The sequence below is a fragment of the Typopeltis vanoorti genome, chromosome 11 (genome assembly GCF_054136105.1).
Source record: "Typopeltis vanoorti isolate ZY-2024b chromosome 11, IOZ_Tvanoo_1.0, whole genome shotgun sequence".
Taxonomy (NCBI): Eukaryota; Metazoa; Arthropoda; class Arachnida; order Uropygi; family Thelyphonidae; genus Typopeltis; species Typopeltis vanoorti.
Genome location: NC_143559.1, coordinates 86,369,971 through 86,394,440, shown reverse-complemented (window position 1 = coordinate 86,394,440; position 24,470 = coordinate 86,369,971). Strand labels below are relative to the sequence as shown.

The window sequence follows — 24,470 nt, the reverse complement described above, 5'->3', positions numbered from 1 at the left end:
AGATCTGCAAAATCAATCAATTCACCCCTCCTCACTTATCATAGAATTATTTGCCCAGAAAACATGGTTATCCTGATGAGAAATCTCAACTTGTTCAAGATTTGGGTGTTTTCAAAAGTAACATGAAAAAAAAATTTGAGAAGTAATACAAGACTGGGTTTTAGTAGCATTGAAAGTGAACTGGTCAGTGATATAGAAAAGAAAGGGAGCATATGAAAAGAACTTTGCAACTCATGCTCAGGAACTGCAAAGTTCTAGCATGAACTGCAATAGACAGACAGAATGACAGATGAATGAGCGAGAGATTTGGAGGATTAGTAGATGAATTGAAAATCACTGTTTGGCATCTTTTGAATGATTATTTGTTTAGCAGAAATAGGTGGAAAATGATGGATGCTAGTTCTGCTGAAGAGTATCTGAAGAAAAGGCAGTGCAGAAACCTACTGTCTGTGAGAAAATGACTGGAGAGTCTGTGCAAAAGGAATCTTTAATCAGCCAAACTGCTGTCATTTGGAAAACATCAAGAATTTTTAGAGCAGCACTTGACACACACCACCTCAAATGTGAGAATAACAAGCACTCTAAGATTAAAAGATCAATGCGAGAACTGGAGGAAAAGTAATAATAGAACCACATGAATGCAAAAGACAAGGAAGTTCAAACTAACAGTTTTGGGAAAGGAAGAATGACTACCTTTTCAAACATGATGTAAGTTTCCTGCACTTGGCATTGCTGATAATTTGTTTGCAACTATTTCAAGCTGGGGTATAGAAAAAGGAAGCAGGACATGTTAGTGAAAGAAAGCCAGATTCAATAGAGGAATCACATGATATTGTTGATTCTGATCTTGAATTGTTTTGGCACACTAGGAAAACCAAGGCTTAGATGAAAGAAAACATTTACAATGGAATAGGAAATAATTAATTTATTGTATTATTTTGTGACTTTAAAAATTGTTCATGTTTAAAAAATAATAATTGTATATAATTAAGTATAATAAATAATACTTAATTATACACATGTATTATTACAGTTAGTGTATTTAATTTCCTTTAAGTGATTTCCCGTGAAATTAGTAATTTTTATGTTTTACTGTGTTATTTTCTTAGAATAATTCGTTTTTATAGTATTTTATTGGTTGATTTTCACATATTTATTCTATTTGGTATATTTTCTGATATTTGGTTGGAATACTGTGATATTAAAGTAGTACTGTAAATAGTGCCAAACCTTGCAAGCATAATAGAACAGCAACAAAAAAGAAATGCTAGTGAAATTTGTAATGGAGCTTTCCCCAGTGAAGACAAACTGAAATAAGTAGACTAAAATAATTTGATGAATGATAAAAGAATTGGAAAAAGTTGAAAGCAGTTAAATAGGCATAGGATAGGACAACATGAAGGGTAAACAAGAATAGGAGAACCAAAAAAACCAAATCAGATAGGTAAAATTGATTATAAAAAAAAGGATACTATATGGTATGGGGATTCAATTCTAAAACATGCAACTGACAACCATGTTACTACTTTGAGTTTTCTAGCTGATATAATCAAAAGTTTAACTAATGTAACTGAAAAGCAGAAAAGAAAGATAAAAAGAGATGTAGTTAGTCTGAGAGGAACAAATGATTTGTCTGGTGACAAACACAGTATTAGAGAGAGGATATGAAGGAACTGCTGGAAGAAGTAAGGATGACGCATAAGAAAGTGAAAATAATCAGCATATTATCTAAACATGACAACATGGAATTCAAAATAAGGACTACGATGGCAAATGATTTCATGTGTAAGCTATGCGGAAAGAACGGTGGTGAGTTCTGGATATGTATAGTGATTTATATAAAGAAGGGATTTACATAAAATGATGGACTGCACTTGAATGCGTTTGGTATCAAGAGTATAGAAAAATGATTGATTGGTGTGAGACCTAATACAGAGAGTCAGGGTAAACTAAATTATGATGGGAGGAATAGCCAGAATTTTGTGCCTAAGAAAAACTAAGTTACCTAACTACTTTAATGACACAAATATACTTAATAATGGAGGCAATTATAATAAAAAGACAATTGTGTATTCATCTAGTTCAAACTTATTAAGTATGTGTTAAGTCTGTCTGTATAAGTAAAGCATTAGATATGAACAGGAATCTGAAAGTTCAAGTTATTCATGCAGTTCACAGAGGAGAGTATACAAAAAAGTATGGAGGTAATTATTATGTCTATATACAAATGTGAGAAGTATAAGAAACAAATGGATGGAGTTTGTTGCTTCATTATAGGTATTAATGAGACCTGGATCTCAGAAAGAGATGTATTAACTACAATTGTAATATTAATAACAATTTTTATGTGACAGCTATGCCATGTGAAGTAGAGTCTAACAAGATCAAATACATGGTGGGATGTTGCTATAGACCTAGTGGATCAGCTGTTAGTGATGAAATGCATTGTGAGATAAATCAAATGGGCACCAAAGGATTAATAATCATGAGTGACTTACATTATCCAAAGATTGAGTGGGTATGCAAAGCAATCTCATAAAAAAGAATGAGGTCAAATTTATTGAGCTGTTATGATGTCAAGGTCAAAGAGACCTTGTGAGTATTTTGGTAAAAGATATGATGTGATTGTTTTGCCTCTGGTTGGTGATAGTATCATATTGAAATGACCTGGATAATGGCTAAATGGATATTCCATTCTGAAAGTAATTACATGTGAACTTCAAAGCAGGAAATTATGACTAATTGAGGAGAATACTAGGTTCCATCGCATGGATTGGTTGAAAGTTGGGAAGGATATTGGCGGTGCATGGAAAGTATTCAAAAAATACATCATTGATGTAATATTCGAATGCAACCCTAGAGTTTGAAGAATAAATTGGGTGGAAGTGAACTGGATGTGCAATCTTGTTAAGAGATTCTTAAAAAAAAGATGTGGATGGGATATTATAGTATAAGGATGATGACAGCTATGAAAATTATAAGGTGCAAGCCAGAAGAGTTACAACTGTTGTACAGAAAGCTAAGTGTGAGCATGAAATGAAGCTTGTTCTGTAAGCTAAACACAACCCAAAAGAATTCTATCATTATTTTATTATTATTATTATTATTATTACGTGACACCTCCAAGGAATCCAAGAACTATTCGAGGGAGGGCACCTACTCTACGACTCTCCATCTAACTACAGCAAACCACATCATCTTCATCACTCCCATCTACTGTCCGCCACCACTAGTATTTTCACAGACAATCACAAACATACGTGCCCACAGCGTGATTCAAACCTGCTGCCTTTTGGCTGGAGAGCAGATATGCTAACCACTCAGCCAACCAAGTCAACATCTGCAATTAAAAGAAAGCATGAACGTGAAAGAATAACTCATATCAATGCAGATGGTATGGCAGATGTAGAAGAGATTGTTCAACTAATGAGTGTCCATTTTGCTTTGTCCATTCAGCTGACTTAGACAAAGGGAATAGATACAGCATGACACTTTTGGACTTCGCTAGCACTTTTGGCTGGATCCAGCATGGAAGACAGTTGCATAATTTGGAGGAAATGGGACTGGATTATAAACAAGTAATTTGGATAAGAGAATGTTTGACTGAAGATATCAAAAAGTGGTGTGTGGAAAATGTAAGTCTGAAAGGTTTAAGGTGAGTGGTGGTGTATCTTATACATCAGTCCTTGGTCCATTGTTATTCAATCTTTACATTAATGACATAAAGAAACAGTTCAACCTGATGATGCAAAGATAAGCAGGAATAATCAGAATGCAACTGACATACAGTGCTTGCAAAATGATTTGAGTAAGCTGGAATTGAGAGCATGTGAAAATGGCTTAATTCAACATTAGTAATTATAAAGTTATGTACTTTATTGTAATGAGATATACAATAGCTATTATATAGGTAGAATTAGACTAGAAAAAATTAAGCAGGCTAGGGATCCTGGAGATTTACTAGATAGGAAACTGAAGTTCAGGATTATATAGAAAAGAATACAAACATAACTCAGAGTATAATTGCAATGCTGAAAAACATTGACATATAAGAATAAGAAAGTCATTTTGCCTCTTCACAAGGTTTTAATATGACCTCATGTGGATTATTATGCACACATCTGGTCTCCTGGTTTCTGTGGTGATGCAGACACAGTGGAGAGGGTGCAAAGAGGAGTGAGAAAGATAATATTGGGACTGTGGAATATAGGTAGATCATGAGGAGAGAATGTGGAATGCAGATGCTAGCAAACAGGACAAGGAGTAGTGATATGATAGAGACCTAAATACTTCTGAAAGGGTCATACAATATACAAGTAGATGGAAAGTGGGGGGAGGATGAGAGACCATCCATAGAAGTTGAGAATAAAGTGAAAATCTACTGGTATATTGTATGACCCTTTCAGAAATATACTAGTCTCTATCATATCACTACTCCTTGTCCTGTTTGAAAGAGGTAAGAACTTTTTTCTCTCAGAGTAGTGCATGTCTGAAATAACTTTCCCTTGGAGGTTGCGAGTGCAGATAGCATAAATGTAATCAAGCATACCTTGTAATAATAGAGTATTGTTACTATAATGACATACAGTATTTTGTCCAAATATTGATTTGTGTGTGTAACTTGTGGACTTGCAATATCTTTTCCCTGAGTGTCCCCCAACTGATTTTTAGTTTTTAGTTTCTTGCACACATGCAAGAAACTAAAACTGATCTCTCACACAGACAAGTGCATATGAATAAATAAATAATAATCAGAATTAGGAATATGGCCTCTATTCTAACATACTGCAGAAACATTCGAAGAAACTGTTGTGGTCCTTGGAACTTTAATGTTCACAATAGAAACTTATTTCCCCTCTCTAACTTCACTAGTCAAGCTGGAAGAAATGATGAAATATTTACTGTTAGTAATTTAACACAAACTATCTGCTGACCATCAATAATCCTCATTGTCCTCCAAACCCACTGGATCTTGTTTCAACTAGTACTCTTTCCAAATCTACTGTAGATGTCAGCTCTCCTCTTAGTAATTCAGAAAACATGTTTATTTCTTTTTCAACAGAATGTACTACACCAAGCCAAATGCAGTCCTCTTCCCTTGTACACTACAACAATTCCAAATAGAATGATCTACAAGATTTCTATTCCACCTTTTCATGGTTTGATTACTATTGCATTCTTTTCTGATCCAAACACCTATTCTAAATGAATATCTGAAATAAGTCTTGCTGAAATGAAGGCCTTCAATCCATTCCAATAAAAATCCCTAACTACTATCAAAGTCATGTTTCTCCAACAAGTGTATCAAAGCGGTCCAAAATAAACATTCAGGCCACACTGCAGCCTGTGTTATTTGTAAAAAAAATTGTCACAGGCTGCAATATGAAACCAAATTAGACTTTGAAAGGGCCAAATGCAGAAAAGGCCTGTTTTAACCAGATCACTGTTGAACCTTCTGGTCCTTCACTAAGAGTGGTGAGCACCATTTCTGCCCTTCCATGCCTTCTCCACTTTATATCTTACAGTGGCCTCATCTTAATGAGGTCACTGTAACATCACCAAAAGATAAGGCCACCCTCCCTGTATTAGCCTTCTCCTCCAATTCTTGTATAGATTATCAAATCTGATGTTTGACAATATATACAAGAAATTGGAGTGAAGTCTCTCTCTCTCTATCTCTCTTTCGCCAGCCTCATCAATGATCTCTCAGTCATCTCCTGCAGTATCAAGAAGAGATTAGTGTGTCTGTGCGTGCGTGCAAATATTCAGAACAATCTGTAATAGGTTGGATACTACCAAGTTTATTGATATCCATTCCCCCAATCCACTTCACACACAAACAAAACTGTGCTTAGAATTGTAGACAAGAATTAAAATCAAACTCAATTTTAGAAAAAGATTACACTGGGTTTTTTGTGGACCAATGAATTTAATGATAAATTATGCCAACAAATTTCACCAACTGGGCTGTTTGGCTTCTTCAGGGCATACAAAATGGTAAAAACAACTCAAAGTCACTAGAACACAGAACAAACGTATAAAATATAACAAATTAAAAAAGACATGTAATCATATGCGTGGAGTGTGTGTGTCTCATTAGTTATTGTTGTGTGTGCACGCTCTGTAGTTTGCAGCAAAATTAAATTCTGACAAGCTTAGCGATCTTATTAGAGTTTTCCATATGTCAGGCAGGATCATTCCTTGATTTCTGTTCAGGCTGCTTTCAGAACAGAGAACCACTACAGCTTCTTTGAAATTGTGACACCAGAAATGCTCTTCTAGATAAGGCATTGAACTTTTGTCCCATTTAATGGTGTGGCCTGTGTTGAAGAAGTACATGGCTAATCCGGAACTATCTATTCTGTTGTTTTTAACATCGCCGACATGTTCCTTTTTTCTTATTTCAAGACCTCTCGATGTCTGATTTATGTAATTTAAACCACAAGAGCAAGGGATGTTGTATACTCCAGTTGACAAAAAGTGGAGTCCCTCTATGCCCCACAGTGGATGGAAGAAATCCTCCAACCTACCTATTGTCTTAAACAACTTGTCTGTCTCCTAAAGGATCATATTCGAAACTCTGATACTTACATAAAGAATTCAAAGCACTTCATTGCTAATTGAAAAACATCTCTATTTCTGAAACAGATATTTTTGTCAGCTTGGACATGGTATCTTTATTCACCAACAAGGTAGAAGTTATCAACATTTTACACAATCTGTATCCTCAAGATACTGCTAAGCTCTTCAGTCATTGCCTTAAATCTAACTTCTTTAAATGGAACAGCACTATATATGAACAACTAATTGGCTTGGCTATGGGCAGTCCCTTATCTCCTCCATGCACAGATCTATTCAAGGAGAAACTAGAAAATGACATCCTTTCCCGATTAGACCCTAAGCCATTAGTATGATGGAGGTATGTTGATGATGTTTTTATAATTTGGAGAAACACTAAAACAGAGCTTTTAGACTTTCTAACAAAGATAAATTCCTTCCATCAGAAAATCAAATTCACCTTGGAACTTGAGAAGGATAGACAACTACCATTTTTAGATACCCTAATCAAAAAACAAGCAGATGGGCAGGTCAATCTTAAAGTCTATCGTAAACCAACCCACACTGGACGTTATTTTCATTTCTTGTCTACTCACCACATTTCTCAAAAACTTAGCATTGTATCAGAAGATAAAGCCCTCCAGGACAAATTAACTCATATATCACAGACCCTGGCAAACAACGTCTATCCAAGAAATTTAATTAAAAAGATACTTCATAGCAACCCCCACACAACAACAATCTGCCAAGATTCAATATAAATCCTCAATTGCCATCAATTATGCAGGAACAGTGTAACATATTGCTGTCAGCTGTGTTATTGTAACAACTTCTTCTATTCTTATTTTACTAATTAGCAGTGTGTGCTTTTTCTCTTGTAACCTTCCTTACTTATTCTACTGCGTACTATGTCTATCCACCTTCCGTATTTACTAGTCATATGCCTATGAACACTGGAAAATTTATTTGTAAGACTGCACCATCCAATATATAAATATTCAGCATAAGACCCAATAAAACGTCTGGTAGATCTCTCTATCTCTCTTACTAGCATAAATTCCTTCAACAAAGTTTACATAAACAGTCGTGGTTCTTAAGTAATTAAACTGCACTTTTAATGACTTAGTTGTTTCCCACTCACAAGTCCGATTATTTTTAGAAACAGTGCATTGTAAGATAAAGGATCAGGCAGCACTCTTTTAACTGCCGAAATGGGTTCCCTATCTCATCGGCGACTGGAAGCTCTCTCTCTCTGGCGACCTAGAAGTTCTCTCTGGTGGTGACTGGAAGCCCCTATTGCTTGGCTCTGTCTCTTTTTATTATGCCTTCTCTGAGACTCTGAAGGGTTGTAACCCCCCCAAGAATTGGGCATGACTCTTTCATCTTCTTTTAAGTTCAACCTGCTCTTTGTTCTTTTCCGTGCACTCTTTTGATCGTAAGTTGCCGGCTAGTGGAAAGTTGTTTGAACCTTTCAGACTGACTTTGGAAGTGTTTATGCTCAGAGCTTGTAAGTACTTTCTCTTACACACAAAGTTCGTAAACAACCTTTCTTATGCCCTTGTAGAGAATTATTACACAACATTGCATGGCAAAACATTGCCTTTGTTTTTGACATTCTAAAATATTCTTGTTAAAGGAGTAAATACAGTTAATTTCCAAAGGGTTATTTACAATAATATACAGCAAAAATATACAGAGACAAACATGGTTATTTTACAACATTCTCATGGGACTTGACCTCTGTAAAAATCAACGTAAAGCGCTTTGATATTTTTAAGCTACATCAAATTTTACAAAGGCCCACCCCTTCATGAAAAATTTTTTCTTTAATCTGTTCCTGTATCATATCTTATGCATTCTCTGGATCGGACAATACTCAGTTTTGTCATTTAACTTTGAGCAGGGAGCGTCGTTGGCCTGACCTGTGGGCTCTTCTTGACGCGACTGCTGCTGTAACTCATTTTTGTTATTATCCCTCGGGCATTTTACCCCTTATGATACCCTGCTCTCCTTCTAATTCTTCCGTTGGCGGGGTGGTGAATTTTATTACTACTTCCCTCTATAATGTTTACAGTGTTTCTTGATCTCAAGAAGTATCGCGTTTGAAAGTGCAGCTTGCTCACAAAATCATCAACCTCTGTACTGCCCTCCCTTGGGGTCTCGTAGCATTCATTTTCATTATCGTTGTGACCCTCCTGGTTCATGGACCTGTGATATTGGGGATCCTCCTCCTCTGATGTGAAGTTATCCCTTCTCCCTTGATCAGCATAGTGTATCCCTATCTCATCGGCGACTTGGTATCTTTCTTAAGGGCAAACTGCTTAATCCCCATTATGGAGATTTCCTTTTTAGAGAAATTGCAGAACCAGTGTTTCTCTAAAAAGTCAGTTCCAAGTACTATCTTTTCCGTAGTTCCCAGGGTTTCTGGGAGTATTAAAAGCTCGGGTGAGACGGTCAACTCAAAACCAGGCAGCTACATATTTACCTTCAGAGGGTTCGCAATTCCATTTAATATGATTGTCCTTTTTAGCATAGTGATACAGTTTGACACCCGGGATTTCAGCTTCCTAAATAAAGACCTGGTAATCATTGAAACTTGGGAACCAGTATCTAGCCAAACTTTGCACTGTAGTCTCCTTATTTTTCCCTGTATCATAGTCATAGATCCTTCATGCTGATTTCCAATGTTTCTCTGCATTCTCTTTGCTGCTCGTGTGATGGCGGCGAGTTGTTACCATATTAGATTCCTGATGCATCCTTCTATTTGAGTCTCTTCTACCGCTATAGCAATTTCTGGCAATGTACCCAAACTTATTACATCTATAACATCTGGGAGGTTCCCTTCTGTCTTTTATTCCATTAGTCCTCTCTGATTGAGGTAAAGTTGATTCAGTGGTCCCTTCTGTTACTGCCGCCAACTGCTTCAGTACAGCTTCAAGATGGTCCATAAAAGAGTGTTGTAGCCGTTCAACCTCTTGTCTAATTAAAGTGCGTACTTCCTCCATATTAATGGAATCAGCAATTTCTGTGACCTTATTTTCTTCTTTTCCTCCCTTCTGTTGGTCTTTACTTTTTTCTTTAGGATTCCCTATATTTTTCTCTTTCTTAAACTCACTCTTTGGATCTGACACTTCTGTAATGTGTATCTGGCTGGCACTAAATGTGGGATGCAGATCACCTAGCTTTTCTTCTTTTTCTTTTATGGCCTGATAGCATTCTTCTAAATTACTTATCTTCCTTTTATACGCTGCCTCTTTATATTCTTCTCTTACTCCTAATCAGAAATGGTTGAAGACAGCCCAATCAAAGTGACTCTTTTTATCACTGGACACATTCAAGCTATTAGCTAAGGTGAGCAATCTATTGTAATACTCAGTGATAGATTCTTTTTCTCCTGCCTGCCTGCACTTCTGGAGCCTCCACACGGACCCAGGCTTCTAACTTTGGAAAACTGAGATATCAGGGTATCCTTGAATTTATTATATTCCAAAGTGTCTCTCAGTATGTGAGAGGAATACAAAAAATTCTTGGCCCTGCCAATCAATTTGTTTCTTAAAATTATTAGAAGCTGGAAGTCCGACCAGTTTCTGATGTTCCTTAGTTCCTCTACACACTTGAAGGACGACACATCATCGTGGTCTTCTAAAGAGAACTGAGGTATAATGAGGTGAGGATTTACTGTTCTAAAAAATTCTACATCCCCATCGTGTTAGTGCCTCCTGAGTTACTGCTGTTCACATTCATGATTCTTAAAAAAATTTCTTACACTATATATATATATATATATATATATACATACACTTTCTATTTATTTGACTTCTTTATTTACAAAACTGTTCCAATCCACTATTTCTATTTTAATTACTGTGGATTTTATCCTGTCAATGCTGCGACATTGTAACGAATTCTGGCTGCTGCATTATTGTAATAACTTCTTTTATTCTTATTTTACTAATTAGCAGTGCATGCTTTTTCTCTAGTAACCATCCTTACTTATTCTACTACATACTATGTTTATCCACCTTCCGTATTTACTAGTCATAAGCCTATGAACACTAGAAAATTTATTTGTAAGACTGTGCCATTCAATATATCAATATTCGGCATAAGACTCAATAAAACGCCTGGTAGATCTCTCTCTCTCTCTTACTAGCGTAAATTCCTTCAACAAAGTTTACATAAACAGTTGTGGTTTTTAATTAATTAAACTGCACTTTTAATGCCTTAGTTGTTTCCAAACTCACAAGTCCGATTATTTTTAGAAACAGTGCATTGTAAGATAAAGGATCAGGAAGCACTCTTTTAACAAATAATTAAAACACATTTATTTACATTAATATGAAATATACATGAATCAAACGACAGGGAGATTGCTTTCTCTACCCATCTAAAAAAAATCTTTAGCATAAAATTAGAACCCTTTTTACTTCAACTCTAAATAATCTCTTTAACTCAAAAACCTATTTACTCTGTTTACAAATTCAACTTATTAAACTTCTAATTTACTCTCAAAGAGGTTAGCTAAATATCTGTTAAGTTATTTTTACAAATTTGATATCGACTTCTAACATGCCAATTGACTCTCTTATGGACACCTCTTATAACTACTAAACTAATTCTTAACAGTCATATAACATACCTCCTAGATTATAAGAGAAAATGTACAAAAAAGGATGGAACTTACAAAGGCTCTGTATCGCACATTCAGTTAAAAGTCTTTCACTAAAGTCTTATGGCATTTCTTACACCTCAGATTTCGAGCTTCCTTCAGGAATGTCTGGCATCAGCAGTATCTTGTCATGAAAATAGCGGGCTGTGGATTGCAACCTGCGGTACTTGTACAGCTCTGGCAAAAGGTTGTTCTCTCACGGCAAAAAGAAAAACTTCCGAGCAAAGCTGCTAAAAAACTCGAACTGCCGCCAACTCTCTCTTTTGACTGCTGAAATGGGTTCCCTATCTCATCGGCAACTGGAAGCTCTCTCTCTCTCTTTCTGGCAACGACTGGAAGCCCCTATTGCTTGGCTCTGTCCCTTTTAATTATGCCTTCTCTGAGACCTCATACAAAGGGTTGTAACCCTAAGAATTTGGCATGACTTTCATCTTCTTTTAAGTTCAACCTGCTCTTTGTTCTCTTTTGGTCGTAAGTTGCAGGCCAGCGGAAAGTTGTTTGAACCTTTCAGACTGACTCTGGAAGTGTTTATGCTCAGAGCTTGTAAGCACTTTCTCTTACACAAAAAATTCGTAACCAACCTTTCTTATGCCCTCATAGAGAGCTATTACACAATGTTCCGGTGGCAAAACATTGCCTTTGTTTTTGACATTCTAAAATATTCTTGTTAAAGGAGCAAATACAGTTAATTTCCAAAGGGTTATTTTACAATAATATATAGCACAAAATATACAGAGACAAACACGGTTATTTTTACAACATTCTCATGGGACTTGACCTCTGTAAAAATTGATGCAAAGAGCTTTGGTATTTTTAAGCTACATCGAATTTTACAACAGTGTCAAAAAAGACTGCAACACTCTTTAAACCTTTTTGAAATTAGAGTAACTTTCAAACTGATCAAGATGATCTGAAACAAATTAAGATCACCAAAAGACAGCAATGTCTTCTTCAAATACGCTGAAGTATACAACATCCCTTGCTCTTGTGGTTTAAACTACATAGGTCAGACATCGAGAAGTCTTGAAATAAGAAAAAAAGGAACACGTCAAGGATGTTAAAAACAACAGAATAGATAGTTCCGTATTAGCCATGTACTTCTTCAACACAAGCCACATCGTTGAATGGGACAAAAGTTCCATGACTTATCTAGAAGAATATTTCTGGTGTTGCAATTTCAAAGAAGCCATGGTGGTTCTCTGTTCTGAAAGCAGCCTGAACAGAAATCAAGGAATGATCCTGCCTGACATATGGAAAACTCTAATAAGATCGCTAAGCTTGCCAGAATTTAATTTCGCTGCAAACTACAGAGCATGCACACACAACAATAACTAATGAAACACACACACTCCACGCATATGATGTTACACGTCTTTTTAATTTATGTTATATTTTATACGTTTGTTCTGTGTACTAGCGACTTTGAGTTGTCTTTATCATTTTGAATGCCCTGAAGAAGCCAAACAGCCCAGTTGGTGAAACTTGTTGGCATAATTTATCATTAAATTCATTGGTCTACAAAAAAAAACCCAGTGTAATCTTTTTCTAAAATAAGTTAGTGGCCAAAAAAATATACTCATAATAAAATCAAACTTCTTTATCATATGAACAACTTGTTCATATGATAAAGGGGTTTGAATTCTTGAATGCAAGAATTAAAACCTCTTACTAGTCTAGCATCCACTTGACAACGTGGAGGTAAGCCTATATTCAAGCCCATCCCCAAAACAAGAGAGATAAATGTCAGCCATTAATCTATCACCCCAATCTCATCAAACATAATGGAAAAGTCATCAACAGCAAACTTCTTTACTATCTTTAAGCTCATCAATTAATCAGTGATCACTAATCTGGATTCTGCCTGTTGAAAGTTTATTTTTCACTTGGATAGACTATAATAGATTTAGTTTAATCCTTTATCCAAGTGTAAGCAGACAAAGTTTGCACCTGAAAATATCTTCAGGACTGAGGTAAGGTAGTGCAACACTAGGTGACTCTGAGCAAAGGTGGACCAAGCTCTCATCACTCTTTGTTTCAGTATCTCCCATAATGCAAAGCACATCTCCTTGTGGACATGTATACTGCTATGCATTAAGGGAAGGGCCACTATCCAGACCGGTTTTGACCTTTATTGAGGTTTCGTCAGTGGGAGGCAGACCCACTGACGAAATATAAGCAAACAAAGTTTGTGCCTGAAAATATCTTCAGGACTGAGGTAAGGTAGTGCAATACATGTCCGCAAGGAGATGTGCAGTGCATTATGGGAGATACTGAGGCAAGGAGTGATGACAGCTTGGTCCACCTTTGCTCGGAGTTGCACTACCTTACCTCAGTCCTGAAGATATTTTCAGATGCAAACTTTGTTTGCTTGGATAAAGGATTAAACTAAATTTATTATACTGGATTCTGCCTGTTGCTCCATAGTAGATTCCCTTGTCAACCCTATCTACCTTTGGATACAAGCCAATAAACGCTTGAAGAAAACTGCATTATACTTGATATTTCGGGAGAATATGACTGGGTATGCAATAAAATCTACATATCATTAAGATCATCTTAGGGTCTGCGTTTTGCAACTAGTCAGAGCCACTTTCCTCCTCTGTTTGTTCACTGTTGTAACAGAGTTCCCCCCCCCCCATAGATTTCGGTTGTTAAATGTCAGAGTATCCCTGTACTTTTGCTCATGAGTTCTTTTTTTACATTAATGATCTCTCACCAGCCTCAAATATTATTGGTAATTTTGCTGACAACGGTATACTCCACTCCATTCTTCATTTATTAAGCATGGTAATTCTCACATTACCTAAGTCTCATGACATTCTAATAACCTGATGTCTCAAAAGAGGGATTAAGACAATCTCATCCATATATAGTTTATGAATGAATTTTTTAATCATAAACCATATGATCATTTCTATTCAGTGGCAGTAGATCAATGTTCTTATTTGTGATTATAAGAATGACATACTTTTTACCAAATAGTAGCAGTTCTATATAAAGTGTGTGTCATTGTTTAATAACAAAAAGTTCTGTTGATTAAAAATCTTTTATTAATAGATCATATTTTTTTTTAATATTTATATAAAGAAGATGAAAATTACACTCTTCTACTTGTCCATGATGAGTAGAATTAGAAGAACTGTTTAATTGTCAGTTTCATTTACACAATGCTGATTTCATGACATCTTTTATGTCATAAATATTTTGGGAATTAAATTTATTTCAGCAGTTTGGTTGATTTCTGTTAAGTAGGAAATAAAATTCTTCCTTGTGTTTTTTTAACTCATTTACGATACCTATTGGTATACAATCAATAAGAGAATAGGATAAGCAGACATCAAAAAATTCTTTAAATAGCACTCAGACATAACATAATGTAACAAGTTATTCCCAACACAGTAACGTGTTTTTCATCCAATTTTATTATTACTATTATTTTTATGGTAACAAACAAATAAGCAAAATCAGCTAATTACTGATGGCAATAACTGGCTGATTTTGCCCAGTGATTGAATGTGCAAAATCTGGACTATTAACAGTGCACATTAAAACATGGAAAAATGACAAAGTAGTATTATGGATATTTTTTATTTTCCCAAAATACACAATTTCTATTCACTGATTCTAAAACTGTAACCTAAATGTTTTTTTTTTTTTTTTCTCAGTTGCAATTGCATCATATGGCATCAATAGCCCTGTCTGTCCACCAATATGGATGTTGAGGATGCTTTTATCCTTAATGTTTGTAAAATGGAATTCTGTGGAAAAGTCAGAAGAAACTAACATTTTCCACAGAACTGATTCAAGAGATATTTGAGGTGTTAAAACTGAAAACATGAATGAAAATGTTCACATATTATTAATAAATATATAGTAATAGTCAAGTGTAAAAAGTTATGGATATACCTCGCACACACAAAAAAAGTTTTAAACTTTAAGAAATAGAAAGTGAATATTGTTATGGCAGTTTCAGATATATTGGAATTTGGTTGAAAAGAATCATCATTTCAATTCAACAACTGTGGGCTTGCCTTTGTCACTGAGTTGTGCTATCTTCTGTTAATACTGCACCAATCATAAACATAGTTGCACTGTCCCTACCGCCCCAGCATTGCTGTCTGTTTCGTGCTGAACTTTTTAGTTCTCATTAGTCATTTGTGAAGGATTGTTCATAACGTATCTCAAGTCTTGTAAATTACTAGTAATTTTGGCTTGAAATATGGAGAAATGTTCAAGTTACGGTGCTGGTTTGGTTTTAAACTCAAAGTTATTGATTTTGCAGAAAAACATGGCAATCAAGCAGCAGTGCATAAGTTTACAGTGACTGAGTTTAATGTTTATTATTGGTATAAACAGAAATCATTCTGAAATGATAAAAGGACAAGCAATAATGAAACTAATTATATATTTGGTTTAATCCTTTATCCAACTGTAAGCAAACAAAGTTTGTGCCTGAAGTATTTTCAGGACTGGGGCAACTCGTGGTAAATGTGGAGTAAGTTCTGAACACTTGCCTTAGTATCCCCCATAATGCAAAGCACATCTATTTGCAGACATGCATAAGGCTATGCATTAAGGGAAGGATCACTACCCAGACCGGTTTCGGCCTTTATTGAGGTGAAAAAGTAAAGGTTGCTCATCTTAGGCCTAGAGTAGTTATTATAGGGGCGCAAGAGAGCTTGACAGTATTAGGAGAAAAAAACAGATAGATAGCATGAGAGAGAGAGAGAGAAAAGGCCTCAGCTCTTTTATATCATCATATAGCCATCAGTTTTCCTTTTCAGCCTAGAGTAGTTATTATAGGGGTGCAAGAGAGCTTGATAGTATTAGGAGAAAAAAAGATAGATAGATAGCATGAGAGAGAGAAAAAAAAAGGCCTCAGCTCTTTTATATCATCATGTAGCCAAAGGCTATCAGTTTTCCTTTTCACCAATCTCATATAGATGAACAACCAAAAAACCAATTGAAACTAAAGCACAAAGATGACTGATACCCAGGTAGTTAGCCCCATCTGGGTTAACCACCTTGAGTTGGCTTTCTCTGCCTGTGATTGCTCTTCAGTCATCCCTGCAATTGACTATAAGACTACATTGAATTAAGAGGATGGAACTATTTAAAAAAACCTCTCATAGCAAGAATAGACAGAATTTTATCTCCCTCCTGGTGAATACTGCATAATGTGGGTGGTCTACACCATCTAGTGATAAATTTGATATCTCCTATAATGCTTCTTTCTAAATACAAAAAAGGTCTGACTGAACAATAAAATTTCCAGAATACAATATTATAAAGTATACATAATAAATAACGGAAAAACTCACGTAGAAATATTATTTAATAGTATAATTTTCGCCTGTGTGTCACAGGCATCTTCAGTACAATTAGGCACAAAAATTAAACACTAACTGACAATTCCAAAAAGCACCACCTAAGTAGCTGGTGTAAGATAACTAAAAAGGTCAATAACTTTCCTAAAAAAAAAAATAAATAAAAATAAAAAAAAATTTAATACAATAAAAAGTTAGGAAAGATTAGCTGATTTGTAAAGTACTATCTCCCATAAAGGGGATAGACGTAAGCCGTCGGATCTGTTTAAGTTAGGAGAATGAAGTAGAGTTTCACATGCTTCTTTATAAAGGCGTTCCATGAGAAACTGACTTTTGTGAAGAACTTTTGTCTTTCTCCAATGAACTCTGTGTCTAGTGAAGATGGCATGTTCTGCAAGTCCAGACTTGCAGAACATGCCATCTTCACTAGACACAGAGTTCATTGGAGAAAGACAAAAGTTCTTCACAAAAGTCAGTTTCTCATGGAACGCCTTTATAAAGAAGCATGTGAAACTCTACTTCATTCTCCTAACTTAAACAGATCCGACGGCTTACGTCTATCCCCTTTATGGGAGATAGTACTTTACAAATCAGCTAATCTTTCCTAACTTTTTATTGTATTAAATTTTTTTTTATTTTTATTTATTTTTTTTTTATTTTTTTTATTTTATTATTTTTTATTTATTTATTTATTTTTTTTAGGAAAGTTATTGACCTTTTTAGTTATCTTACACCAGCTACTTAGGTGGCGCTTTTTGGAATTGTCAGTTAGTGTTTAATTTTTGTGCCTAATTGTACTGAAGATGCCTGTGACACACAGGCGAAAATTATACTATTAAATAATATTTCTACGTGAGTTTTTCCGTTATTTATTATGTATAGTTATGTCTACTCACGGTTTACCTCTTTTAAAACTTAATATTATAAAGTATTTGGATGTCATATTGCTGGTTTCCAAATCCATGTTTTTTTCTAACCTTCCATAAATAGTATTTTAATTCATTAATTATAAAAATCAAAATTCTCTTCCCATTGCTGACAGGTGGTGGGTATAATAAAAAAATAACCTGTCCTGTTGTAAATAGTGCATGCCCAACATACATAATCTGTTCCAAATACACAGAGCAAGGGGGCAGCTGTAGAATGCATGTTCTACTGTTTCCAATTGGTAACAGATGTCACAGATTGGATCTCCGATGTTAAAGTACCTCCATTTGATGGCATTGACTGGAAGGTGACCATATGTAATTCTACAAGCAAGATCCTTCCTGTTAGGATACCCTTGGAACTTCATCAAGTTATGAAACAAAATATTGTTGTCAGTACCCAACTGTGGAACTTCACAGCGAAAGAGATTAAAGATTTCTTTATATCAAATTTTACTTTTTTTTCAATGGAAAGAATGTCAATTCCAGAGTGTTTTAGCAGTCTTAGAGTGAAGCACAGAGTGTTATAATATTCAGGAACAATCTCAGTTTTGGACCTTTATAATCATTAACTCCAAACAGGGGAAGATGAAAACCCAAGTAGTACTGGAGAAGGTCTGCAGATGTGTGATTAGTTTGCAATATTTATAGATTTTTGAAGCTGTATTGCTTAAATAGTAGAATTTTAAGACATCATCATCATCATCAAATTCCAGCCATGTACCCTCAAGGGGTGTCCAAATCCTCCATGCTTCGTTGATAGTTGAAGAAATTCCTTTTTAACTTCTTGGTATTGGCTGGACCAAAAAAATTGCACAGGTTTACTATATAATTGCTTTTCTTCAGCTTCTGTGATGTCTGTAATATTTCATCATCATCATGCGTATCAAGGATTTAGGCCTAGCCTGACCTGTTCTGGCCTTAGAAGTCATTGTTGAATCGTTTAAGAGGACATCCTGTTTTTTTTTTCTCCTAATGGCTTGTACTTTAAAGCTTGTTTTGGTAATCTTTCTGTTTTCATTCTTTGAACTTGTTGCATCCATTTATGTTTATATTTTTTAATTTTTTCTATTACTGGTTCTTGGTTTAATTCTTTCATAATTTCTTCATTTCTTTTGTGATCAAATAGGGTATTCTTTGCAGTTTTTCTCATAAACTTCATTTCTGCGCTGTTGTTAATCTTTGTTTGTCTTTTTGTTTTATTGTCCAGATTTCACTTCCATACATTAAGACTGGTAGGGCTAATGTATTGTATACCTTTAGTCTGGTTTGTTTTTGAACTAGGTTTGGTTTAAATATAGAGTTAATTACACCTGTTATTTTTAAATATTTTGCAATTTTTACGTTTATATCTTTTTCATTTTCATATGTGATCGTACATCCTAGGTAGTTAAATGAATTCACATGTTCTAAGATCTAGTTATCTATTACTATTTTAGTTCTTGCTGGATCTTGTCCTTTAAAGGCCATAGTTTTTGATTTTTCTGTTGATATTATCATGCCATAATCTTTGGATATCTCATTTAGATCTAAAATAGCTTTCTGTAGTTTATCTTCAGAATTTGTAATTATTATTTAGTCGTCGGCAAAGAGGAGAGTGTTTAAGTTTACTGTAGGAGAAAGTTTAATTCCTTGATGTAAATTTTTATTCCATTTTATTATTATTTCATTTAAGTAGATATTAAAAAGAATTGCTGAGAGGGGACATCCATGTCAGACCCCTTGGTTTATCCCTCTCGTATATGACAGCTCGTAATTTAATCTTATTTGTATTTGATTATTTTCATATATACTTGTGATAGCTTTTAGGATATTATTTGGTATTTGTCTTTCTTTTAATATGTTAAATAATATGTTTCCTTTAACTTTGTCAAATGCTTTTTCAAAGTCAATAAATGCAATATGTATTTCTAAACTGTATTCTCTTCTTTTCTCTATTATTAATTTTAGGCAAAAGGCCAGGTCTATACATGATCGTCCTTTTCTAAATCCATTCTGTATTTCTAAAATAAAGTTTTCAGAATATTTCATTAGTTTGCTACTTAAGATTCTGCTATATATTTTGTAATAGGAATTTATTATACTGATACCTCTATAGTTTTTCGGGTCATCTCTATTACCTTTTTTAAAGATAGGAATCACATTTTTTTTTTCATTCTATTGGGGGGGGGGGGGATACCAGTTGAATAAATTTTATTCAAAAATAATAAGGGTCTTTCTTTGAATCTTGTTTCTGTGTATTTATATAGTTCTGAACCTAGTTTATCTTCTCCAGGTGATTTTCCGTTTCTTGTTTCTTTCAGACTGATTTCTAATTCTTCTTTTGTTATTTCGTTTTCATTTTCGTTAATTGTTTGCCACTTGTCTTTTTTAAAATATTTGTCTGTCCACAATTCTGAGTAGTAATTTAGAAATTCTTCTAATTTCAATTCGGTGTTTAATTTTATGTTTTCTTTGGTATCTGCATTTAAGTGTTTCAAAATTTTATACACATTGGGTCTTATTTTATGTAAATCATGTTCTAAATTAGAACCATGATTCTCTATGTCTTTTTCTGACTTCTCTTTTAGCTATGGGCTCTTATTCTTTTTTTTTCTATTTCATCTTCTAATCTTTTACTGCTTAAACATTTGTGATATGCTTCTTTTTTCTTTTTGATTATTTCTTTCATTATATCATCCCAGATCTTCAGTTTTTTCCTTTAATTGAATTTTTTGGTCTTTCCTAAGCTTTCATTTGCTGCTGCATTTAGTATCGTTTTTATATTAAGCTATTCTATTGTAATATTTATAAGTCTGCAATATTTATTATATACAACTGAGCAGGAAAGATTATGGTTTTGAGTACTATGGCTTTAGAAGAAAAGGAGAGTGTATAATGAGGGGTTCTCTCTCTCTCTTAGGGGTTAGTCCAAAAGAAATGCTTCCAAGATCCCACTTTACATAAACTTTTAATTTTGTCTTGTCTGCATTAATAATTAATCCGCTGCTTTTGCTGAATTTTTCCAAAATACCAAAATATATATATGGAATCATTATCCTTCAAAGTTCCGACTACATCATTGGCATATGCTAATACCTTATTTTCCTTTTTAGTTGAAGTAACTGTTATTCCTTGCACAGCATGTGTATTGTTGACTTGTTGTAAGAAAGGTTCAAGAACCAATTCAAAGAGCAGTGGACTGAGAGGGCAACCTTGCTCGACTCCTTTTTGAATTTTTACTGGGTCTGACAGGAACCCATTAACTAGGAGGTGGGTGGTTGAATTGGCATAGGCTCCTTTGATAATAGATAGCAGTTTTTTACCTACACCAATTTGCTGGAGGATGTGGAATAGAAAGGGATGCTGGACATTATCGAATGTCCACTGATAGCACTGCCATCAACTGCTTTGTCATGTTAACTAAGCGGATAAGATTAGGTAGCAGAAATAGATTAAATTCTACTGCTCGACCTGGTACTAAATACACCTGTGTGCTTTTAATTATATATTTCATTCCCACTTTGAGCCAGTTATTAATAATGCGGAAAAATATCTTGTAGTCAGTATTAGATAGAGAAATAGGTCTCAAGCTGCTGATTAAGGTGTGATCTCTATTAAGTTTAGGAATGAGGACAGTATGCCTTGCTACAAATTCACTTGATACATGTCCTGATGAGAGAAAGGAATTAAATAGTGTAACTAGAATGGGAAGAATAAAATCCCAGGCCTCACGATAAAATTCTATCCCTAGACCATCAGACCCAGGGGATTTTCTTGCCTGGCATTCTTTATAGGCTGTGGTAACTTCAGATGCTGTAATGGGCTGTCAAGCCCATCTTGGATATGAACAGAAAAGCCATTAATGTTCCAAGAGATATAATTTCCAACAGTACTATTGTCTTCAAACAGATTTTTGTAGTGTTTTTGAAAGGAGTCAAGGATGTCTTTAGTGGTGGACATGTCTTCTCCATCAACACAGACTTGAGTGATAGTCCTTTCTTTGTGAAATTTTGTAAATGTCTATTGAAGAATGCAGCTGAAGGGATATCTGCTAAGTGCTGTTGTATTCTTATCTTAAAACTTTTTTTCTTCTACTTGTTTCTGCCTTTCCAGTTCTATCTCCATGTAGTTTCTAATGATGCTGCTACATTCTATACCACTGTGCTGGTTTGTTACAATCCAGCTTCTCTCTTTATACAGATCTTTCAACTCTTTGCTTTTGAGGAAACCTGTTCCTTTCCCCATTCCATCATATTCTGCTCTACTGCTTGTTTGAATTTTAACCACATATCCCAATTCCAGGTCACATTATTCCAATTCAAACAGAGGTTCTTGAATTTAGTTGAAAAGATCAACGGAAAATTTGATGGAGGTCTCCATAGTCCACAAGAGATCTCTATTTCTTCCATGCAGTGGATGAACTTAAGTATAAGTGGATTATGATCTGACATGTTCATATCAAGATGTTTCATCTGAATTATCCTATTTATAAGAGAAGAAGAGATATAAATTCGATCAATATGAGTACCAATATCTTGATTCATGTATGCGTGTGCCTGAAGATTAGGATTGCGAATCCTCCATATGTCTACTAGTTGAGAATTGATAAGACATATTTTTAACTGTGCGTATCCCACTTTTCCACTCCTGGAGTGTCCTCCTATTTTGTCTAATGTGGGATTTTCAATACAATTCCAGTCTCCAACTGCTATAATGTAATGGGCACCATATAAATATGACTCCAATTCCTGGAAGAATTTTCATCTAACTGTTCCATTGGATGGAGCATAAACATTTATAAACCTTATTACACATCCGCAGTATTTCCAATCTATTGTCAAGATTCTCCCTTCTGCATCTCTTTGGATATTACAGAATGACCCAAAGAGGGAGAGAGGGGGGGGACAAGAATAAGTACTCCTACTCCAATACTGTTAAATCTTCCAAAGCTCTAATAAGAAAGAAGTGGATATCTATCTGTTAAACTTTTTATATCTTTATATCTGAAGAAGTATGCAAAAACCTGATATTATGGCATAGCATAAGTTTCCTTATAGTTTCTTGTTTAATTTGCCTATGGAATCCTCATACATTTAATGAGGTAATGCAGAAAGAAGATGCTATGATTATTGAAGTGTCACTAGTAAGTCTTTAACTTCTAAATTTTGGACGAACCTGATGAGGTCTTCAATCTGTGAAAAAGCAATTGTGTAACCTGTTTCGTGTAAACTGTTTTCGAGTTTTTTACAGTTGCTTTCCATTACTTCAATTTCATGGCTATCATTTTTGATTTGGAAGCTAGTTATTTTCTTTTCATGTAGATGATAACTGAAATGAGAAAACTTTGAATCGGTAAACTTTATTATATTTTCTTTAATTGTATCTCTTGCTTTCTCTTTATTAGCATGAGTTGGCCCTTCATAATCCATAAACTTTTCTGAGCCTGAAGAGTTTTCATTTGATGATCCACAGCCTTCTCCATTTTTACATTTTTATTACTTCTTTTTCTTTTAGTTGTAGTTCTTTTTTTTTTTTTTTTGTTTATCTTCAATTTTTTTTATTAATTCGTTTTTCCTTTTTGATGATCTTGTCTGCATATTAAGTTCTTTCAGTATTCTTACTTGCTTTTCTGTTTCTTCTCCAGTTTCTCCTTGTAAGAACAGTTGAATGTTTTTGCATTTCATTGTGTACCTGCTCAGTTGTTATTTTAGGTTCATTATTGGTAATTGCAACTGTTGTTCCATCAGTATTTGACTGGAAAAGTTGCTCCTGCAGATCTGGAATTTTGGGGCTAATTTCTAACTGATTTAGTTGCGCACTTTTTGTGATTTTAGCAAATGTAGTTTGCTTAAAAGCAGAGTGTTTACTAGACTGAATTGGAAGATCTGGGAACTCTTCATTTTGACTCTCTGCTATATATCGTGTTCTAATTGGCTCTACAGGAGCTCCCACTCTTTCCACGAAAGTTCTAAAAGGGTTTGAGGCACTGATTAGCAATATGTCCGATCTCCATGCAGTTGAAACATTTAGATTTGGTTAGATGCAGTTCATACGATCACTTAGGTGATCGTATGAATTGCATCTAACCATAACTCGCATCTAACTGCATCTAACTGAACTGCAATGAACCATAACTCGGGTTGTACCAATGTTTATAAAATTTGGTACGGGCGTCTTCATATCCATTGTGAAGGTGACATCACCAGAAAACCAATTTGGATTTTCACTTGACAAACTCTTTCGTATATTACTAATCTTACCCCATTTTGAAAATGTCTGTACAAGAATTTCATTACTATTCTCTATATATATTCCATTGGAAATCTTTTTACTGTTTTTTACCTTGCTCCTGTCCATTACAGTAATAACTGTGCTGCCTTCGAAAGTAAAATCCTGTAATACTTTGTCCCTTGTTTCCACATCTTTAACTAAAATTAAATATTTCCCTCTGCCAAAAGGGGTGAAAGAATGAATCTTGTTTGTGCCAACTATCTCTTTTAAAACCTTAGTTACCAGTCTCGCTTCTTCACATCCCGGAATTTCAATTCCTAGAGTTCACACCCTTGGAGGAATTGGTACCATTATCTCAAGTGGGAAAAAGACTATAACCTCTTATTACACATAACTGGAAGTTTTGGAAATCGTTTAATCGAAAAAAAAAAACAAAAAAACTTTCAGTCGTAAGACTGAGAATAAAATAACTCCATGATACAGAAATAATTCTACACCACCAGCAAATGTTTGTTTGAGCTACTATAAATGGCAGCTGTGATGCCGCTAAAAGTAATCCCGTAATGCAGATACTAACTGCACTAGCAGCAAACCTAATATTTATTAAAAGAAACTAGTGCTAGTGGGGACGAAACCACCACTAGCACCAGTAAAATAAATTAAAGTGAAAAACAAACGAAAAAAAAACAAAGTACTTATCTTGCCGAAAACCCAAGATTTCGTTAGTGGGAGCCAGACCCAGAGGTGGTGATACTATGGTGGAAGTAATGCAGAAGT

At 34.8% G+C, this 24,470-nt stretch overlaps 1 protein-coding gene across 3 annotated transcripts in view; it reads right to left on the bottom strand.

Annotated features, from left to right (window-relative positions):
* Window positions 1–24,470, bottom strand: part of LOC150101823 (RNA-binding protein 5-like) — a 455,027-nt gene that overhangs the window by 80,337 nt on the left and 350,220 nt on the right. The window lies entirely within an intron of this gene.